The sequence below is a fragment of the Caretta caretta genome, chromosome 2 (assembly GCF_965140235.1).
Source record: "Caretta caretta isolate rCarCar2 chromosome 2, rCarCar1.hap1, whole genome shotgun sequence".
Classification (NCBI taxonomy): domain Eukaryota; kingdom Metazoa; phylum Chordata; order Testudines; family Cheloniidae; genus Caretta; species Caretta caretta.
The window spans coordinates 240,480,661-240,503,262 of record NC_134207.1 but is presented as its reverse complement, the minus strand read 5'-3'; positions in this window follow the sequence as shown (position 1 = coordinate 240,503,262).

Sequence of the window (22,602 nt, the reverse complement as noted above, 5' to 3'; positions counted from 1 at the left end):
GAGGGAGCACCCAGCAATTGGGGTGGGGTCTTTGTTGTCTCCACACCTTCCCACCCCCACCTGGCTGCTTCTCTCACTGTGTTTGGGGGCGTGGCTGGTCAGAGAGGAGAGGATGAGGGGAGACCCTTGCAGACACCACTAAGAGGAGGAGCTAGCTCCTGTCAGTAATCCCAAATTCAAGGCCCTCCAAAGGTGAGGGGTCATCAGCAGCTGTTCCTCCCTCTCCTTTCCCTGTCTGACTCCATCACTGTGTTCTCCCTTCTCCCCTCAGCAAACCTCCTGACATTGTCTTTGGTAAATCTTTATCATCTCCTATCAAAAGTGCTTGGCTAAATGGAGAGAGGGAAGGAGCAGGGGGAAGGTTAGTCCTGTGGATAAGACACACCCCTGGGAGTCCATTGATCTGATCCTGCTGCGGATTTCCTGTCAGACTAACTGATTCCATTCACTGACCCCTGACTTCAGCTTGTGTCATTGCAGGGATCCTCCTGTCCAGCACCCCCTGATGACCACTTGTTTGGTCTCATGATGGCTGTCTACATTTTTTGCAGCCAGGTCATATTTAAAGTTCACCCCCTTTAGGGCTAACAGTCCAACTACAGAATCCAAATAAATATCCAGAAAAAATGATCTTTCTTCCTCTCTTGGGCTATGTTAAAGTTCTCTGCTCTATACCCCTGCTCTCAGGCACTGCAGAATTTCTTCTCCACTCCTTAGGCACAACACTGCCTCCCAGGGTTGTTTCTTCTTAGCAGGTTTCCCCACTGCCTCCCCTCCCTGACTCTGGCAGTCTTTGCCAGAGACATTCCTGCTTCTTATAGGCCCTATCTCGGGGCCTCCTACAGATGCCTAACCTGCTCCCTCTAGCTTGCTTCCAGCAGGCTCTTCCCAAAGAGAGGGAAATCTCTCCTGGATCACATCCCTCGGACTGAGTTCTCCCCTCTCTTCATGTAGTCCTGCTTGACTCTGTCACAGGTGGGATCACTAATGGTAATTAAGCACCAGATCAGGATCAGAGGGGGGAGAGCTGCTGTCACATTGTGACACCAAGTACCCCTGTATTCACACCCTACATACTATTGTAATACTCTTTGTTCAAAATATGTCATGAGATAGCAGCTGAAAACTAATAACTCACTGATCATTCATATTCTTGCATGCTATATGCACAGATGTACAAAAAGTTATGAATATATGTTGAAATTATGGATAAAGTGTGTATAGACCAGGCACATCGGGGGGGTTGGTAAACAGGTCTGCCTTAGACAAAGGAATGTGTATCTGATTCTCTGACCAGCCCAGTCTTCAGGCGAAGACAATAAAGGTCTATTTTTACATATTAGGTAAACAAAGCTATTTAGCTAATGAGGAAGAAGAAAGAGCATGGAGGTTTCTTAACTGACAGACTCCATATTGCCTTCCGCATAGCTTGAATAAACTTTATTTTGAGGGACAACCCTCAGAAAAATCCATGTAAAAGGTTTATTGGCCTATAAAGACAGGGGAGCTGAATTGCAAGTGATAAAGCAATTAAATCAACTGATTGCATACACAATTACTTTATTATAAGATTGTATAGAGTGAGCTCTTTCATGAAAGCTAATGGCACATTGATGATTACTATCATTGTGAAATATATGTATTAACACTATATACTATTATGCTTTAAAGTCTGTGGCCAAACAGAGAGAAACAGGTTCCCTCCCAGACAGGAGAGAAGACAGCTATTTACCTGTCTCCTACATAAAATTAAGCATTCTGGAATCAAATCAATGGAAGCCCCATTTACATAGAGGGGTATGGGAAGCTCACAGGAAGGGAAGAACAGCATGAGGTTATCCTACCCCTTGAAACAAAGTCATTGAACTTCGGAAGATATAAGAAAAGACAGAAGCCACCTTTGGCATCCATCACTAGATAAACAAAAGGGAACAGTGCTCTTGCGAGCTGAGGAAAAATGCGTCCTTCAACCATGGAGTAAGAGTGAAATCTCTGGAAACTGAATATGGGTGAGAAGAATCTTGAACAAAGCCTGTACCTTGCTAGATTTTTAGACTTTTAGATGTGTGTTTTCACTTTTATTTCCTTGTAACCCTTTCTAACTTTATTCCTTTTACTTGGCATCACTTAACCTATGTCCTATTGTTAATACATTTATTTTATTTTTACTATAAATCAACTCATTGCTGTTTAAATAAAAGGGTGAATTTACCCCAGTTAAGTTAATAAGCTGTGATGTGCTTTTGTGTCTTCAGAGAAATAATAAAGTTTGTTTGTTCCTCTAAACTGCCCAGGAGAGGCCTGGACTTTGCAGAGCACTCCGTTTTGGGGAAATTAGGGACTGGGAATGTGTTGGGGCTACCTTGCTGATTGTAACCAAGGCTGGTGGAAGCCTAAGCTGGGCTGCTGAGGTCACAGCTGCTGAACCAGGGCTGTCTAGCACAGACACTTCAGGCTGTGACCTGCATGCTTGTAGGGTGATTGAGCATCCCAGGCTGAGAGCTACAGCAGCAAAGCATTGTAAGTCACCCAGGGTTGTAGTGCAAGTGGAGATTCATCTGGACTGGCACCCCTGAAAGCCATCACACTCAGACAAGACTGAGCCCAACTCTCCTTTAAGGGCCAGCCTGTGACAATGAGCTTGCCCAAGTCCCTTTCCCTCTCCAAGCCTCACTTTCCTCACCTGTAAAACTGGGATAACACATGCCTGGATCACAGGGCGTGGAGAGTCTACTTGTTAAGTGCTTGGAACTCCCTGGATGGAAGGCGATGGAGCAGTAACAAGTATTGTATTATTACTTTAGTCCAGAGAATTCCCCCTATTCTCCTAGCCTTACTGCTGTGCTCAAACTAGATCCCAAGGATGCATGTATTACAGGTTTCAACCATTCTGGCACATGTTACACCCCAACAAGCATATTTCTTGCAGAGTTCTTGTCAGTTGTTTGCTAGAACTGTAAACTGCAGGCAGAATGGTCCTGCCAGTCCTTGCTGAACACTGGGCCTAGTCCTCCAGTCACTGGTGACAAGCTTGTATAGGGTGTAACTCAAAAGGAATGAAAAATCCTTTGGAGATCATGACCCGCTGTGGAGGGCGTAATGTGCCAAAATAACAAGGGAAGGCTGCCAACCCACTGTACAGACATTGGAAGGCACAGTGATTTGGTTTGTTGGAGGGAAAGAAGAAAGACTCAAGGATACCTGAATGAGAGAGAATTCTTACTGACTAGGAGACAAAATTAGATCCACACTAGCAGATGGCAGAGAAGAGAAAGCACAGTGACAGAGGTGAAGGTTAGGTAGACATGGTCAAAAATCAGAAATTCTGTCACACAGAATATTCCAATTTTCTGACATATGTTTTCATCCCCAAATGGAATTAAAGTCAAAATATTGACATTTTTCATGGAAATGTAGGTTCCAAAGACTTGCATTCATTAGCATTGAAACATATCATTTTGATACTCTTGGTCAAATCAAAATGTTTCAGTTTGTTGAACTGAATCAAAACATTTCATTTTGGCTCAGTTTGACATTGAGCTGTGTCTGCTGAACTGCTGTGGTCCTCCTCTAGTGGCTGGGTTCCCTGGGTAGACTACATCTCTCACTATGTAGGGAAAGAATAGACTGACTTGGCGAATGGATGATTGTTTGAAGGTGGTTTGCAAAGAGAGAGAGACAGTGAAGAAGAAAAAGATAGGGGAGAGAGAGCTGGAAAGAGAGAACGGGAGGGAACAAACAAATGCAGAGACAAATGGGAGGATTATTTAGTGGCTAATGGACACAACTGGGAGTCAACTGGGAGTCAAGCCCTGGTTTAATTTCCAGGGCTTCTACTGATTCACTGGGTAGCCTTGGGAAAGTTATGTCACTGCCCCATGCCTCAGTTTCCTTAGCTGTAAAAAGACTAATGATGATCTTAACCCACAAGCTGGTGAAAGCACAGTACCATCTTGGGATGGGAGTGTTATCACTCATTTAGTATTAGTAGATAAGGGGAGGCAGGCTGAATCAAGAAGCTCACTCACGTCACACAATCACATCTGTGGCAATGTCTCTCAAGGTGCTGTTTCGAACTTGGCAGCTATGTCACTTTAGGACATGATATAACTTTTCTGACCACAGGCAGCATTTTGTAACATCTTGCAGTGCCAAGAAAATAGGATGTACATAGTGTCACAGTTTCAGGGTAACTGCCATGTATCCCCCATTCTCAGGTCCATGCCAGGAACGTCCAGTCAGGTGTCCTGTCTCCAGCCATCGCCTGTCTCTGGGCAGAGATCCTTGTCCCACTCCCTTCTGACTGGCGGTTCTAAGGCTGCACAGCCCCCTGCTATCCACTGTAATATCTCTCAAAGCCAGTCTGCCTATTGGCCAGAGCCCATACTTTGCTTTCTCACCGAGGGCTATGAACAGCATATTGCCAGCCGTTACAAGTTACTACGCAGGTCTTTCTCAGTCGAGTACATTTATTCTTAAGGTAAAAGCATGACAGAGAAAACATACTAAAAACAAACAGATTTAAATACACACTAAATATCCTAGGGGTGACTCATCAGTCTTATGGAGCCCTAGTGGGCCAAAGTTTTTTCCAACTCTTCTACAAGGGTTGGAGCCCCCCTTGGACAGACAGGTCTGTCTGTTTGTTGGATCAGAAAGAAGGCCCTGAGTCAATTTAAACCCAAGCTTTTTACATCAAAAAAAGCCCTTTTGCTGTCTGCTGGTCCCTGGAAAACCCAATTTGAACCAATATATGTGGGCCTCTCCTACGGATGGTACCTCTCTGGACGTGTTCACAACCTGAGTGATTTGCCTTAATAACCCTGCACTGTTTATAGTTCCTGGAGGAGCTGTTGGAACTCTGTGCCTGAACACACTGCTGCATTCACACCTTATGCACTATTGTAATAATCTTTGCACAAAATAGGCCTTGTGAGATATCATTTTGAAAACTAATAACTTGCAGGTCAATAAGATGAGATGTGTGTAGCAACACATGTAAAGTTATGAACATTAGCTGACTGAACTGTTATGAACATTATGACTGAAATATGTTTACCAGACAAGTCTGAGGAGTGAGGGCAAACCTGTTCCTCAAAGAAAGGAGAAGCTGACACCTTTAGCCAGATGTCATCGAAGTTGATTGGCCACTTGACCAATGATTGCCATTCTTTGGCAATGAAGTGGGGCAGGACACGATCAATCTGCATTTTAGCAAACAGCAACAAGGAATCTTTCACCATGAGACTCCATGTCTCCATCCTCACAGTGGGAAGGAAATTTATTTAGTGATAACCACCAGGAAAATGTATTTTAAAGGGTGACTGGACTATAAAAGTGAGGGGCAAAAACACCCCAGGTAGGCTCTTGCTCTCTCTTTTTCATCTAGAAAGACAAAGGAACCAGTCTTTAGATTTTGGGAAGGGTTCTGACCTGAGAATTTGGTCAGCCCTGTTGCTGGGAACCTGTGGTAAGGATTTTACCTTGAACCAGGTCTCGTTTGTTAAGCTTTAGCTACTAGGAAGCATTTTATCTTTATTTCTCATGTAACCATTTCTGACTTTAATGTCTTTTACTTGTACTCACTTAAAATCTTTAATTAAATTTAATTAATCTGAAACCTGTAATTAAATACACTTGTTTTATGTTTTAATCAAAATTAATCCAGTGTTGTGTTTAAACTAACCTGTTTGGTAATGCCAGTTAAAGTATCAAACTGTTATATATTAACCTCTTACAGCATCCCCAGACCGTTAACATCTGAACTGTCCAGGAGAGGGCTGGACAATGCAGAACACATATTTTGGGGGAAATTCAGGACTGGGAGTGTGTTGCAGTCACCCTCTGAGTAGTAACCTAGGCTGGTGGGAGCCAGAGAGTGACTGATATGTAGCTGACAGGCTGCTAGGGTCAGAGTTGCTCTACCAGGGCTGTAGCTACACAGAGACACTCAGGGTGTGAATTGCATGCTGTTTGTAAATGGTCCAGGTGAAACACCCAAGATTGCAGGGCAAGTGGTGACACTAACCCTCATTGCACTGGATTGCACTCCAGAATGTGACACCCTCCCCCCTGGAGCTGCATACAGTCCCTGGCACACAGTAACAAATAGACCATTCATAAACTTAATACAATATGGTTCCCAAAGATAATGCATGTGGCTGCAATATCTGTCACAGGTAGTTTAGCCTTTGGGCAACTTATTTAATCCATTTGCATATCCTACATGGGAACAAGACTTGCCTTACACTTGCTTTTTGAATCAATATGAGAGGTCTTGTAAAGACTCATTCCTTTAGAATCCAGATAATTTATAACCCCGTATGAGAATGAGATCTTATTTTAAATTAATTGGATGGTTTGAAAAATTTGATTGTCTCAGGAAGAATAAATAAAATGAGGATGTATATAAATCTGCTGTAGGATAGGCTTCTGCCATTATAACATAGCACTGCCATCATAATTAATGAGCTACTCAGCTCTGGTCCTTAATGTTTCTTGAAACAAGCAGCTTCCAGAATAGATACCTCCTACAATCCACCCACAGAGGTATCCGGAAAGAACAATATCAGCCAAGATATAGGAAGTTGTTTGCTTTTTTTTAAATCACATTTTCCTGTGTGGTGGCCATTTCCCTAGATATTTTTCCACCCACAGAGGAGCATGCTGGAGATGGCATAGTTCATTTCTGTCCCTCTGGAAGAAGAGTTGTCATACATTCAACCATCCTGCAATAGCATCCTTTGGCCAGCAGGACACAAAAAAGTCTTGCCCACATGCTCAGGATCTAGCTGATCACCATATTTGAGGTCAGGAAGGAATTTTCCTCCAGGGCAGATTGGCAGAGGCCCTGGGGGTTTTTCGCCTTCCTCTGCAGCATGGGTCACTGGTCTCTTTCTGGAGGATTCTCTGCACCTTGAAGTCTTTAAACCACGATTTGAGGACTTCAATAGCTCAGACATAGGTTAGGGGTTTGTTACAGGAGTGGGTGGGTGAGATTCTGTGGCCTGCGTTGTGCAGGAGGTCAGACTAGACGATCATAATGGTCCCTTCTGACCTTAAAGTCTATGATTCTAAAAAGGCTCCCTTTCAATGGTACAACTCTGTTTAACCAGCAGAAGCCCCTAGAGTTGTATCGTTCCAGCCTCTGCTGGGCCAGCACAGTAGTGACCCTTAAAAAAAGTACTACGAGTAGTCTACAGTGTTAGCTCAAATCACTACAACTTACAACAGCAACACAGCAGTGTCTTGGGCTATTATTGCAGATTACTGGAGCTTTTGTCATTGGTTTAATAAGAGGAAGAGACTGGAATTGCTGGTTGAAATTGCGCACATGGAAAGGTAGGTGCACAGGGACCTCTGGGCCTGGTTCTCCTCTCACTTACACCATTTTGCATCGGTGTAACTGCACTGAAATTACTGCTGCTTTACTGGTGTAAAGGGTAGGTGGAGGAGAATCACCTCCTCTGTCCTTTGTGGTCATGTAACTGCCCAGTATAAGATGATTCTCTTACATCTGCTAGTTGCCTTGCCTTTTCTTTGGCATGTCTCACCCTAGAAGCTGAAGTTATCTTCCTCTTCTGGACCTAAGCTGTTCTTTGTTTGGTCAGGATTTTTTTTCATCTTTGTAGGTTCACTCATTGGGGTTGTGCTTGTTCCATGAGCTTCCTTCTCAAAGATTTCAAACCACGTCTTTTTTTCTCCCTCTCACTTGCCTGTTCAAACAGACATAGTTAGATTAGTGCAGACCGAAGAGCCTGGGGAAGCCTAAGCTTTTTAATTTCAGAAATGCTCTGATCTTGCCAGACTTCAGTGATGTCATAATTGATTAATCTATTGCCTGCTTCCTCTGGATCTTCCAGGAGCTGCGGTAGCTCTCATTCATCGTGGAGTCCAGATAATTAAAGCAATCCATTTGCATTCTGGGCCATCCCGTCAAATGTGACACTCACTTGGACACCTGTTTGGTTCTGATGGAATTATGCTTTCCATATGAGTCCTTAAGCATATTATTTATCAAATGTAAGATCCACTCCTCTCATCATACCTCTAGTGCTGACCTCTCCACATTTGCCCCACCTCCATAAACCTTTGTAGTACACGCATTAGCTGAAACTATCTTCCCATAAGTCCTATCATATCCCTTTTATTTCCCGCAAAGGAAAATGTGGGTGAATGAGACTGTTGACAGGTATGTCCATTTCATGGAGGTGGGGTTTTTTTATACTCACATCAAAGAGACAAGGTTTCAAAAAAATTATAGTAAAGCTTTATATAACCTACACAATGTTCATCTTGTAATACTCACATTTTAATTTTCGAAAGAAATCCCAACTCTGGTGAATGAGTCCATGATTTAAAAGCAAAAGAACAATCTGAGGCAAAGAAGCCAATAAGTCTAATTTGTTTTAGTTTTTGGTCACTTGATCTATAAATGTTTCATATAGAGTGTGTCCCTGTGTGTGAGCTCTGTTCTTCTAGGAAAATAGGTATGGGACAATGTAATTTAGTGTCTTTTCTCTAGCAGTGGCTAATACTGGAGGCTTCAGAGGTAGGTCTAAACTTCAATTACATCAACAGATTTCTTCCTGTCCCCAGCTGGTGATCATCTTATGACCTGAAGCATAAAGATTGGCAACTCTTGCAATAGTGTAACTGCAGATGCAGTTCTTATTGATATAGTCTGTAAGCCTTTCTACACTGGTTTATTTGTTGAAATACTTGAAGATTGTCTTCTCATAAGAGCTTTGCTGGCCCAACTCCTCTAACTCTGCCAAGCCCCTGAGGTTTAGGAGGTAGTTTGCCTTTAATTTAATTTAATTTAATTCTGTTCGTTCTTGTACAGTGTGAGCTCTCTGCCCTGAGTGTGTACTGGAGGCTCTCAGCAATGTATGGAACATTCAGGAATGGAATAAAACAAAAGCATTGTTAATTCATCTTTCAACAAAGGTGGTGATGTGTCGGGGTGAGGTTTCAATTGAAGTTGTATCAGGAATCAGTGATTTTATACGCCATTACTCCAGAGGAGAAACACATGCTGCAGCAAGTGGAGGGTCTGAAATAATAGGCACTAGGGGGAAAATATACCATGCTAGTGCATGGACCGTGTTAAAATCCAGACAACTAGATCCTGAGTGGTACTAAGCCCTTGCAACTCCCATTGACTTCAAGGGGAACCTAGGGGTGCTCATCAACTCTCAAGATTTGGCACTGAGATTATTAGTTAATCAAGAGACCCAGACTAATGGAGTGAAGATTAAAAGGTTTCTGAGCACAGAGAAGTGATTTTTCTTGGATTCAGGCAGCAGGCAGTGTGGTTCAGGGTTTGTAACAGTAGTAGCTGTTCGCCTGGAAATGAAGGTCATGACTTCTGGTTTTGGGAATATACTGCTGACTTTGGCTTCTCTATAGAGCATCAGTGTGGAATTTGCGGAATGAAAAAATATTCTGTCAGTATTTCTAGCAGGTAACAGTACTGCATGTGACTGACTGCAGCTATGGAAGAAAGCGAATCTCTTACTTCAGGACACTTTGTATAGCATACTATTTGCTAAAGAGTCAGAAATCCAAAGAAAATCATCACATTTGATTTTAAATCATTTCAATTTTTCAATTTCCCCATACCATGGAGGCATTACAGCATGATCCTTTCCAGGGATTCAAAATGAACACTAACAAAAAAACATTTTTGTGTTCAGGACTCTCACATGGGGTGCACATTTACCACCAAAAGTGCCTTAAAGACACTAAGCAGAAGTGCACTACTTAAGGATATTATTTTCAGTATTTCCAGAAATGTCTGGAGCACACCTGCTCACTGTGGTCTTTTCAAACTAGCTCCTGCACTGTTGTTGTTGGCTATGTACCAAGAGCTAGCAAGGCAAAAATGTATTCACTTAAGTCCAAACTTACTGTTCCCCTTTCAGTTTCCCATGATGTATTGCTTCAATATGTCCTATAAGCTCTTGTAGAGAAATATAATTAATTGTGAGCCACTGCTTAGTGCTGGAGGTTGAGAACCGTTTAGCATGCTTACTCAAAACATTAACAATTTTTCTTCTCTTAACTTCCAGGCTGAAAGGGTGATGGAAGTTAAGCAAAGCATCTCATTCCAGAAACTCCAAAATCCACCAGTGCTGGAAGGAGCTCAGAAGAAACAGACAGCTAGATTACTTAGCCCTGGTCTACACTACAAGTTTAGGTCAGATTTAGCAGTGTTAGATCAGTTTAGCCCTGCACCCGTCCACACTACAAAGCCATTTTTTCCGACTTTAAGGGCTCTTAAAACCGGTTTCTGTACTCTGAGTGGATTAGTGCTGAAATCGACTTTGCTGGGTCCAATTTGGGGTAGTGTGGACACAATTCAATGGTATTGGCCTCCAGGAGCTATCCCAGAGTGCTCCATTGTGACTGCTCTGGACAGCACTCTCAACTCAGATGCACTGGCCAGGTAGACAGGAAAAGCCCTGCGAACTTTTGAATTTTATTTCCTGTTTGGCCAGCATGGTGAGCTCTTCAGCACAGGTGACCATGCAGTCCCAGAATCGCAAAAGAGCTCCAGCATGGACTGAACAGGAGGTACGGGATCTGATCGCTGTATGGGGAGATGAATCCGTGCAGGCAGAACTCCATTCAAAACTCCATTTGAAAAGACAAAATGCCAAAATATTTGAAAAAATCGCCAAGGGCATGAAGGACAGATGCTATAACAGGGACCCACAGCAGTGCTGAGTGAAAGTTAAGGAGCTCAGGCAAGCCTACCAAAGAACCAGAGAGGTAAACGGCCCCTCCAGATCAGAGCCCCAGACATGCTGCTTCTATGATGAGCTGCATGCCATTCTAGGGGGTGCCCCTACAGCTACTCCAGCCCTGTGCGTGGACTCCATCAATGGACTCTCATGCAACAGGGATGTGGATTTTGGGGACGAGGAGGAGGAGGTTGAAGCACAGCAAGCAAGCACAGAAACCATTTTCCCCAACAGCCAGGAACTGTTTTTCACCCTGGATCTAGTACCCTCCCAACCCACCGAAGGCGGGCTCCCGGACCTAGAAGGTGGAGAAGGGACCTCTGGTGAGTGTACCTTTGTAAATATAATACACGGTTTAAAAGCAAGCATGTTTAATGATTAATTTGCCCTGAAGACTTGGGATGCATTCGCGGCCAGTACAGCTACTGGAAAAGTCTGTTAACATGTATGGGGATAAAGAGGAAATCCTCCAGGGACATCTCAATGAAGCTCTCCTGGATGTACTCCCAAAGCCTTTGCAAAACGTTTCTGGGGAGGGCAGCCTTATTCTGTCCTCCATGGTAGGACACTTTACCACGGCAGGCCAGCATCACGTAGTCTGGAATCATTGCATAACAAGACATGGCAGCGTATGGTCCCGGTGTTGGCTGGGATTCAAGCAACATCTGTTTTTTATCTGTTATCCTCAGGAGAGTGATATCATTCATGGTCACCTGGTTGAAATAGGGGAATTTTATTAAGGGGACATTCAGAGGTGGCCGTTCCTGCTTGACTGTTTGCCTGTGGCTGAACAGAAATAATCCCTGCTGTTAGCCATGTGGTGGAGGGTGGGGTGAAGTGATCATACCAGAGAATAGGGGGTGTGTGTGGGTGTGGGGGGTGGTTAGTTGGGTTTATGCTGCATGCTAACCTGAAAACCACAGCCCCTCCTTTTAAATGGGCAACCCATTTTAAAGGGCCAATGGGTGCTTGGATATATGAAATGAGGGCACTGCTGTTTGAAACCATTCCCACATGTTAGGAAGGTTAAAGAAGCCAAAAGACTGTGGCTTACCATGTCTGCCTGCAAGCCGAATTCTGTTGCCCGCCGGCACTGCGTGTGTGATCTGTCACACCATATCGGCAGGCCCTCGATATAAGAGGCAAAATGTGACTTTGTAAAGAAAGCACATGTGCTATGTAATGTTAACAGCTTGGTTCACTGTGAAAGAGTCTACCCATTGTTCTCTAAAATGTCTCTTTTTAAAGATTAATTTCCCTTTTTTCTCCTCCCGCAGCTGCATATATTTCATCGCTCCATGTATCATCTCTGTCCCAGAGGCTATCAAAGATTAGAAGCCGAAAAAAACGCACTCACGATGAAATATTCTCTGAACTCATGCAGTCCTCCCTTGCTGAAAGAGCCCAGCACAATGCGTGGAGGGAGATAATGTCAGACTCCAGGAAAGCAAAAAACGAGCACGAGGTCCAAGCGTGAGGATCAAACTGATATGCTCTGGTGTATGGTTGAGGTGCAGGAAAGGCAGCAGGAGCACAGACCGCCGCTGCAGCCTCTGTGTAACCAACCACCCTCCTCCAAGGTCCATAGCTTCCTCACCCAGACTCCCAAGAACACAGTGGGGGGGCCTCCGGGCACCCAACCACTCCACCCCAGAGGACTGCCCAAGCAACAGAAAGCTGGCATTCAATAAGTTTTGAAGTGCAGTGTGGCCTTGTCCTTCCATCCTCCCCTCCTCCACCACCCCACCCGATAGTTCCCTCCTCCCACACCCCTCCCGGGCTACCGTGGCAGTTATCCCCCATTTGTTTGATGAATTAATAAAGAATGCATGAATTTAAAACAACAATGACTTTATTGCCTCTGCAAGCAGTGATCAAAGCAGGGAGGGGAGGGCGGTTGGCTTACAGAGAAGTAGAGTGAACCAAGGGGGTGGGTTTTCATCAAGGAGAAACAAACAGAACTTTCACACGGTAGCCTGGCCAGTCATGAAACTGGTTTTCAAAGCTTCTCTGATGCACAGCATGCCCTGCTGTGCTCTTCTAACTGCCCTGGTATCTGGCTGCGCATAATCAGTGGCCAGGCCATTTGCCTCAACCTCCCACCCTGCCATAAACGTCTCCCCACTACTCTCACAGATATTGTGGAGCACACAGCAAGCAGTAATAACAATGGGAATATTGGTTTTGCTGTGGTCTAACCGAGTCAGTAAACTGCACCAGCGTACTTTTAAACATCCAAATGCACATTCTACCACCATTCTGCACTTGCTCAGCCTATAGTTGAACAGCTCCTGACTACTGTCTAGGATGCCTGTGTATGGCTTCATGAGCTATGGCATTAAGGGGTAGGCTGAGTCCCCAAGGATAACTATAGGCATTTCAACATCTCCAGTGGTTATTTTCTGGTCTGGAAAGTAAGTCTCTTCCTGCAGCTGTTCCCACAGACCAGAGTTCCTGAAGATGCGAGTGTCGTGTACCTTTCCAGGCCATCCCACGTTGATGTTGGTGAAATGTCCCTTGTGATCCACCAACGCTTGCAGCACCATTGAAAAGTACCCCTTTTGGTTTAAGTACTGGCTGCCTTGGTGGTCCAGTCCCAAGACAGGGATATGCGTTCTGTCTATCGCCCCACCACAGTTAGGGAATCCCATTGCAGCAAAGCCATCCACTATGACCTGCACATTTCCCAGAGTCACTACCCTTGATAGCAGCAGGTCAGTGATCGTGTTGGCTATTTGGATCACAGTAGATTTACCCACTCCAAATTGATTCCCGACTGACCAGTAGCTGTCTGGCATTGCAAGCTTTCAAGGTTCCTTCCCCACTCTGAACTGTAGGGTACAGATGTGGGGACCTGCATAAAAGACCCCCTAAGCTTATTCTTACCAGCTTAGGTTAAACGCTGCCACCACCAAAGTGTCTAACAATAATAACAGGGGAAGTGCCCACTTGGAAACGTCTCTCCCCGCCCCCAAATCCCCCCAAGCACTACACCCCCTTTTCTGGGGAGGGCTTGATAAAAATCCTCATCAATTTGCATAGGTGAACACAGACCCAAACCCTTGGATCTTAAGAACAATGAAAAGCAATCAGGTTCTTAAAAGAAGAATTTTAATTAAAGAAAAAGTAAAAGAATCACCTCTGTAAAATCAGGATGGTAAATACCTTACAGGGTAATCAGATTCAAAACATAGAGAATCCCTCTAGGCAAAACCTTAAGTTACAAAAAGATACAAAAACAGGAATATACATTCCATTCAGCACAACTTATTTTATCAGCCATTTAAACAAAACAGAATCTAACGCATATCTAACTAGATTGCTTACTAACTCTTCACAGGAGTTCTGACCTGCATTCCTGCTCTGGTCCCAGCAAAAGCATCACACAGACAGAGAGAACCCTTTGTTTCTCCCTTCCCCGCCCTCCGCCAGCTTTGAAAGTATCTTGTCTCCTCATTGGTCATTTTGGTCAGGTGCCAGCGAGGTTATCTTAGTTTCCTAACCCTTTACAGGTGAAAGCGTTTTTCCTCTGGCCAGAAGGGATTTAAAGGTGTTTACCCTTCCCATTATATTTATGACACAAGCTTCCAGAGGGCTATTGCCACTCGCTTGTGAACTGTGAGGGCTGCTCTCATCTTGGTATTCTGGGGCTTCAAGGCAGGGGAAAGCAAGTCACAAAGTTCTATGAAAGTGCCCTTACACATGCAAAAGTTTCGCAGCCTTTGGGAATCATCCCAGACCCGCAACGCTATGCGGTCCCACCAGTCTGTGCTTGTTTCCCGGGCCCAGAATCGGCGTTCCACAGCATGAGCCTGCCCCACTGCCACCAGAATGGCCAAATTGCCAGGGACCGTACTTTGAGAGAAGTCTGTGTCCATGTCCTCATCACTCTCCTCACCACGCTGGCGTCGCCTACTCACCTGCTTTTGCAGGTTCTGGTTCTGCGTATACTGCTGGATAATGCACATGGTGTTTAGAGTGGTCACAACTGCTGCGGTGATCTGAGCAGGCTCCATGCTTGCTGTGGTATGGCGTAAGCAGGAGAGCAGAATGGCAGTGGAAGCGTGGGTGGATGACTATGCTGACAGCAATATGGCACCCGCATGGAAAAAGGCATGAAATGATTGTCGGCCATTGCTTTCGTAGAGGGAGGGGAAAGCAAGGGGTAGGGTAGCAGCAGACGGTGCAGTACGACTGCTAGCTGTCATCGTCTCCTGGGTGCTCGCGGTGCTGCTGGCTGGGAGAGCAGCCTGAGGCTGAATGGCCCCCTCAAGGATTGAACTCACAACCTTGGGTTTAGCAGGCCAATGCTCAAACCACTTAGCTATCCCTCTGCCAATATTACAGGCAGGACTGAATCTCCATTAGACAAACCTTAAAGAAGAGACTGACCTGAGTCACTCCCATTTATGTCCAGGGGCCCCTGACAGACCTTACTGAGGTCTGCAAGGAGCACCCATGTCTGCCTAGATGCCCCGACCGACTTCACCGAGGCCGGTCAAGAGCACCCAGGAGACGACGAGGACAGATACCAGTTGTACTGCACCATCTGCTGCCACGAGGCAATGAGCTGCTGCTGTGTAGCAATGCAGTCCCATGTCTGCCAGCACCCAGGAGACGTACAGTGACAGTGAGCTGAGTGGGCTCCATGCTTGACGTGGTATGGCGTCTGCACAGGTAACCCAGGAAAAAAGGCACAAAACGATTGTCTGCCGTTGCTTTCATGGAGGGTGTGGGGGCCTGACAACATGTACCCAGAACCACCCATGACAATGTTTTTTCCCCATCAGGCATTGGGATCTCACCCCAGAATTCCAATGGGTGGTGGAGACTGCGGGAACTGTGGGATAGCTACCCACAGTGCAACGCTCTGGAAGTCGACGCTAGCCTTGGTACTGTGGATGCACTGTGCCAACTTCATGGTCTTAAATGGGGACACACACAATCGACTGTATAAAATAGCTTTCTAAAAAATTGACTTCTATAAATTTGACCTAATTTTGTAGTGTAGACATACCCTTAGTCAAGCTCATATGAATGCAAGATCCTGCTGACACAAAGGGAATTTAGGGTGAGGGGAAGGAATGTGGGACACCTATCATGTACAAATGAACCCTCAAGCCACAGAGCAATACAGAAAAAGTAACGAGAGAGAAAACATGAGTTTCAGAGGAAAAAAAGCCCTGTCCTTATAGAGTATAACATTGGCTAACCTCTTACACTCCGAAGGATCAGCATAATATACTGTACTGTGGGGGTGTGGAAGCACAAAATGCATTAACTGCAATCAGCATGCACTATGCTGAATGTGTAAGCTGATGGTGTAGCATGGAATTCCAAAATATTTAAAAACTAGAGGTGATTGTTCTGTGACAAGCCTGAGTTCTTGTGTGAGTTAGTGTCGGGAAGTTTTCACTGCTACCACCTGTAAATATATCGTGGCTGAACATTCTAGTAGTCAGAGCAAAGACGTTTTGTGTTCTGCATACGTGAACTTGAGTCCAGAGTGCATTACAACACAGTGATATTTATGGTACCTATGGAAGATGTACACATCATCAACTGTTTGCCATGTGGGTCCAGAGCACACTGTGATCTGGGGATGGTTGGAGAGGGCTGCTGCACAGGGAAGCCACCATCCCTCTCCTTCTCCCTGCTCTCTGGGGATAATTTCCTGGAGCCCTAGAGATGTTCTGGGATGGCATCAAGATATTAAGTAATGTGGTGTTGCACTGTAGATCCCGTAACAGTCAGGTTTCAGCTCAGCAGATTGGAATGGGGCTTACTGGGAGTTTCTGATTTTATTCTGAATTCTTCATTTTATGCTTGCTCTCAGGAATACCCAACAATGTTCTCCAGGCATCAAAGTTGGCAGTAACCTCTCTTCAGACTTGTGCTAGGGCATGTGCTGTAACTCTCCCTGTGTTCACAGAGGGTATACACATACATACTGTTGCATTATGGAGTAACAACGTCTGTCCTTCTCTTGTGAGCTCCCTGTTGGAGAGGGTCCAGCTGACACAAACCATGCAAGCACTGGCAGCCGAGTAGAAATTTTCTTCATTTCCCACTTAGAGGTCAGGGCACAGAGAGGCCATTAACATATTTTAATGTTAATGACCCTCTAATTCTCTTACATATGTTACATACCTGATAGCTCAGTATGTTCCCCACAGTACTTGTTTACAGCCTGTTTTAATGCAGTTGTTACAAATCTAGCAGGTTTGTGTTAACAATCCTCTGAATTTTCATAGGAAATAGGGGGAAAGGGAGAGAAGGAGAAGTTTCACCCAAACGTTAAATAAATTTAACTCCCCCCCCCCCAAAAAAAACCAAGCATATTTCTACTTTCCAACGAACCCAGCATCAGTAGTCATAGGATCAATCCATAACTGAGAGATGACAGTTTAAAAAAAAGAGACAGTGCTACTCTGGGTTACCTTTTCAAAGCTATCTGAAGGATTTTAGTCCCTGTGAGTTTAACAGGAGTCCCACAGCTGAAAATCTATAGAAAGCCTTGATAACCCTTTATGGCCTGCATCTAGCTCCCTTGAAAGTCAATGGCAGCTTTGCTATTGATCTCTCTAGGATTCAGCTTGGCCTTTATGTTACGAAGGGACATCTATTCTATACAAGTCAGGTTCTTAATCTGTATCATTCACAATGGTATGAGAACACCTTCAAACCCCATTCATACATACATACCTGGCTGCCATCTTTCTTATCTATCTTTCTGTCTATTTTCAATTTTTTTTCACTAAACAAATTCTCCAATACCTTTTAGTATGTTTTAATGAAGAAACTGGTTCCTAAGTAAATTTCAGCTTACCTCCCTAGTATATAGCCATTTATACAAACAATCCTGCTCCCATTTAAATCAAAACTAAATTGCCAAGGAGTATTTTTTGCATTTCCCATTATTTAATTTCTTCTTTCTGTACAATAACAGAGTGGGAGATTTGTAGAGTTTATGACCAGAACAAACCATTAGATCATCTAGTCTGATCTCCTGTCTATCACAGGTCATTACATTTCAATCAATTATCTCTGTGTTGAAGCCAATAACTTGGCTAATGCATATTTTCCAGAAAGGCATTCAGTCTTGATTTGAAGACAAGAGATGGAGACTCCATCACTTCCCTTGATAGTTTGTTCCAGTGATTAGTCACCCTCACTGCTAAAAAACTTTCCTTTATTTCTAATTTGATTTTTTTCTGGCTTCAGCTTCCAGCTACTGGTTCCTGTTATGCCTTTCTCTGCTAAATTAAAGAGCCCTTTAGTACCTCATATTGTCTCTCCATGAAAGTACTTATACACTCTAACAATGTCACCTCTCAATCTTCTTTTTGATAAACTAAAAAGATGGAGCTCATTAAGTTTCTCACTGTAAGACATTTTCTCCAATCTTTGAATAATTTTTGTGGCTCTTTTCTACACCGTCTCCAATTTTTCAAAATCCGTTTTAGAATGTGCATGCCAGAACGGTAGGCAGTATTCCAGTATTGGCCTCAGCAATACCGTATACAGAGGTAAAATCCCCTCCCTACTTCTACTTACCCATTTATATATCTAAGGATTGCATTAGCTCTTATTGCTGCAGCATTACACTGGGAACTAATGCAGAGTTGTTTTTCATGGACCCATAATTCCTTTTCAAAGTCACTGTTTTCCAGGATATAGTCCTCCATTCTGTAGGCCTGACCTACATTCCTTGTTCCTAGATGAATACTTTTGCATTTGGCAGTATTAAAACATAATTTTGTTTGAATGGGCTCATCTTACCAAGTGATTCAGATAGCTCTGTATGACTATCTTGTCCTCAACATTATTTACCATTATGCCAATGTTTGCTTTGTCCAAAAATTTTATCAGCAGCAATTTTATATTTACTTCCAGATTATCAATGAAAATGTTGAATAGCATCACACCTGGTATTGATCCCAGCAGAACCCCACATTTGGCTGTATTAAAACAATTTTTTTTTGAATGAGTGCACAGTCTGGGAGCTTTCCCAATGTGGGGCATATACGCCACCAGCATTTATTGCATCATTATGCTGCGCCTTCTTCCCACACCACTGTCCTGTTCTGGCAGCAGCATCCCTCTGACAAGCGAGAGCAGGCATCCTATATCAGTGTGCCAGAGATCTCCTCAGCTAACTCTTTTAGGACCCTTGGAAGCATGTCATCCAGGTCTGCTGATTTAAAAATGTTTATCCACAGTTGATATTGTTTAATATCTTTCTTAGTTACTGATGGACTGGAAAGTATTTCATCTTCATGTCATACAAGTACATTATCCTGCTTATTTCCAAATACAGAACAGAAATATTTATTCAACACTTCTTCCTCTTCTCCATCATTAACAACTTTACCATCTCCATCTAGCAGTGGGTTTGTACCAGAGCTATGCTTTCTTTTCTTCCTAATATACTAAAAAAACTCCTCCTTATTGCCTTTAGTTCAGCTACCCATGGATTTTTCCCTGATGTCTTTAGCTTCTCTTATCAATTTTTTAAACTTCTTCTATATTCTGATTGCTATCAATTATCCATTTGTTATAGAATACTTTATTTCTAAGTGCTTCCTTCATTTCACCACTGAACCACTGAACTCTGGTCTTTTTGCCAAAGTTGTTCTCTTCTTTGATTGTGGATTCATGGCTTTTTGGCCATTTAATAAACTCTTCTTAAAGAACTCCCAATTTTTATTAATTTTTTCTGTCTAATTTTCCCCTCAATCAATTTCACTCATAATTTTCCTTGACTATGTGAAATTAGCCCTTTTGAAGCACCAGATATATATAATACAGTTGGGATAGTCCTCTGTTTGCCAGTATTGAATTTAATCAGATAATGATCACTGATCCTAGACAACCACCAACTTCTAGTCCAGTGACGAATTCTTTATCCACCATAATGAGGTCCAAAATAGAGTTGATTTATTTTGGGTGTAATACTTTTTTTTGTTAGAAAATCATCGTCACTAATTTTTAGAAACTCTAATGATATTTTACTTCTGGCTGAAAGAGACCTCCAGCATCTGTTTTCAAAATTGAAGTCCTGCACAACACCACCATTTTTCATTCCACACATTACAAATAGGTGCTTAAGAAGTAATCCATCTTCTTCTTTGGTCTGATTCAGTGTCTGGGACAGACCCTTATCAATACCCCATCTTGGGTACCATGGTAATTTCCCCACTGCAGTTTAAGCTTGCCAATTGGAACATTTCTGCACTTTTATTCATCATTGGAGGCACCTGCTTCTCTTCCCATCCAAGTTCCCATGAGCTTCACTGAGTGAAGGATTAGGGTTTGGGTCTGATGTTGATTGCTGCCAGGCTGTTCGGTTTAAGCAAAATGATCAACTCCCTGAGTGTCTGAATGCAATTCTGGTAGACATTGTTCAAAAGTGAATCTCCAAGACTATGCCTACTGCCTAACAGATTAAACATTTTAATCATCCAGTGATAAGATCAGAGTGAAGACAGTTCTGAGATACTAGAATTTTGCAGTAAGAGTTTATGTTAATTTGCATAAGTGCTGGAGCTAGGAGTGTGAGGGGTGCTGCTGCACCCCATGGCTTGAAGTAGTAACAACAACCCAAACACATGGTTTCTGCCTTCAGCAACCCGATTATAAGAATTGTTCCAGTGCCACTGTTAATATGGTCTGTGTGTTCCTATTATAGAAAACATGAACTGGCCATGGATAGCGTTATCAAGGACAGAAATAGCAGAAGCAAACAGTGAAAAGTGACAAATTTATTAACTTTTACAGCAATACTCTGTGCATAGAAATAGAAGTAACCTGGCCCCTACATATGCTCTACATAAAGGCAAAGTTAACGGGTCTTTGTGAGATAACACTGCAAAACAGGGAAAAAGGGAATCTACACCCAGCCCATAGACAGCATATAATTTCTCTGTGCCAGCTGGTGATCCAGTCCCTGAGCTGGAACAAGGGCTACTCCTCCTATAGAGAGGTGTGGAGTTTCCCTTAATGCCTGTGCCATCACTGCCCATCCCATGCATAATTCCAGCGTAAGTGGAATCTTCTACCATCCAGGCATTACTGGGTGGATTTCACGCAGTGCTGACTATGAGGAATCTCTTCCTGCTGGGGGTTAGAACCTAGCTCCTTCAGTCCAGGAGCAGCAGCTACAGGAGAAGCTCCATTAAGTTGTCACTGGGGAGCAAGACCTTTACATAGCATGGAGGATCCTGCCTTGCCCCATGTCACGCAATAAAGCCACAGCTCAGCAATAACTGGAAATAGTTCTGTGATCGAGGAGTAGGAGCAGGCAATGGGACCACAATCACTGTTCATTAGAGATGTTGCAGAGATGCCCACAAAAGAAAAATTGATTTGTTTGTAATTCCTAAAACATATCAAACTATTCTGTAAATGTATTAAAAGTCACCTCTTAGGGTCAATAAGAAGAGACATTTGGGCTAGTGAAATCCCTGTAGGATGAGAGGAATGAAAGCAGTTGAGAATCCTCCTCACAAACACCCCTTTCCATTTCACACAGGAGGAGAGTTCAGCTTTTACTGATACCACTTGTAATGAGCCTTTGAGGCCATGGATTAAGTTTGGCTTTCCCAAAGCCAGTTCCCCTTGGTTCAGATGAGTTCACTCTTTGCCTGTAACGATCCAGGGTGCTGTCTGTTAAGGATCCAATGAGAAACCATTTACTTGATTGTATTTTTGTGATGTTTCATTAGACAAGAAAGAACTTTGCACCATTCGGATTGCAATTTGGCTGCATGTAATGAATTAACAGCATGTGAGTCACTAGGGTGACCAGACATCCCGATAGCGGGGGCTTTGTGTTACATATGCAAGGCAACCGTACTTCCCCCCCGCAAAGTGTCCTGATTTTTCACACTTACTATCTGGTCACCCTGTGGGTCACACTTAGAACCAACAACATTGATTTACCTGCATTGGCACTATAATAGCTGGCAGTATTCATTGTGTTCTTTCGCAAAGGAGAGGTACAGATTCTCTCTCCACAGCTGATTTAGGAAGCTCTCCGTTTTATGGGTCTGCAGGCACTGATCATTTGATTCTAATGGTTACAGGTTACTTAAATGAGACTCCATCTCAGTCTTTATAATGACAAGCACTTTAGCCTTTGATGACCACATATTAGCCATTCATGCCACCTCCCAGGTCCTCTTTCACATGGATTTAGATACTCACCTACTTAAATCTCTTAAATTAGAAATAAAATAACATAGCAGATGCTAAGGTGCCTTGAACTGGATGCATTTTTGACACACAACCAACATTACACCTTTCTCAGTGTCGCTTTCTCACCTGCTTATAGGGTGCACAGCTGTAGCTTGCTGGCAATGCTCTGTTAGGCAAGGTTGGTGACTTCCAGGTTTAAAGCTACCTTTTGTTTCCTCTTCTCTTTGTGTAGTTTATTCTCATTTCTACTTGTCTTTGTGTTCCTACAGTTCTCACACTGGAGCTACTGCTCTCTCCTTATTGCTTTGTTTGTTTCTTCTTTAAACAAGGAGAAACAAAGAATTAAAGCTTCACGAATGACCCAACTCACAAAGTGATTTGGGGGAAACATGTCTTATAATAACATGGTTATTCTTGAGTTATTCTAGTTCATTGAGATAACACTGGGACCCTACTGCCAACACGTGGAGCTAATTTTTTGTGGTAGCCATCCCCAGTGAGTACATTACTGACAGGCGCAGCTGTATTTGTGGCTTGGAATTTTGACTACTGGCACTGAGGAACGAAGGACTATCAGGAATGAGAGTTTTCCTTATGAATCATATAAGAAACAGCTGAACCGATAGCTTTACCCTTATCCACTGTGACAAGCCTT